Raw genomic sequence first — 924 nt, forward strand, 5'->3', positions numbered from 1 at the left:
TACAGTGACCGTCTATATGGAAGGCCTCCACACTGGCGTGACCAGAATGGAAGTCTGCCGTGTGCATCTATCTTCGTTTGAAGAGGCGGTGAATGTAATATTGAATGCCGAATTCAATTTCAAGTCGGCACGACTTGGTTGGAATGCACACTCCAACAGCTCGTCAAGCTGGCCTATGCCCATGGATCTCAGCGATGCTGAGGACGAGGGAGCAGAGCTCCGAGCTACAAGGCAGCACGCAAAGACACGAAAGTGTTTTATTTATCTAGACCCTTCATCTTCGGAGCGGTTGCCCCCTGCGCAAGGCGCGTCAAGGTTCTTCGAACAATCGCCCCAATTCCTACCAGCCTGGTTCGTCGCGGGGAAACGACACCACCCAGTAGTCACGGGGCGACCTACTGGAGAAGAACTGAGTCCTATTGAGCCTCAGGCAGGCATAGGTCAACAGGGCCCAGCCACGAAGAGCTCCGTGCTCTTGAACACGGAACATGTAAGCAAGCCGGGCTTGCTGGTTGTGGAAGCGACCGTAAAGGCTTCGAGAAGCCACAGAAGATCCACATAGATTCTGATGCGTCGGGCAAAATGTTCGACGCTCCACGATGGAGAGAAGTCAGTTGTAAGCTGAGGCGCTGAAAGCGCGGTTGGGTGACATCGTTACTGTTCGCCTAGCAATGGGGACGCGTGTCACGGTCGCGTGGACCTCGAAGTCAAGTTCCTTGACTTTATTAGCGTGGAACGCTGTCTAGTCTTAGACTTGGATGCAAGGTATGAGCTCATTCTAAGAAAGGCATGGTCGGAACACCATGAGCCATGGATTAATTGGAGGTCAAAGACCTTGGGCGCTACGCGCACGTCTCCCGGTGGATCTTTGGCAAGTCATGAACCCACCTCTGCTAGGAGACAAAAGCGCTATTGGCAAGAGCA

This window comes from Plasmopara halstedii, assembly GCF_900000015.1.
Source record: "Plasmopara halstedii genome assembly, contig: Scaffold_1651, whole genome shotgun sequence".
Taxonomy (NCBI): domain Eukaryota; phylum Oomycota; class Peronosporomycetes; order Peronosporales; family Peronosporaceae; genus Plasmopara; species Plasmopara halstedii.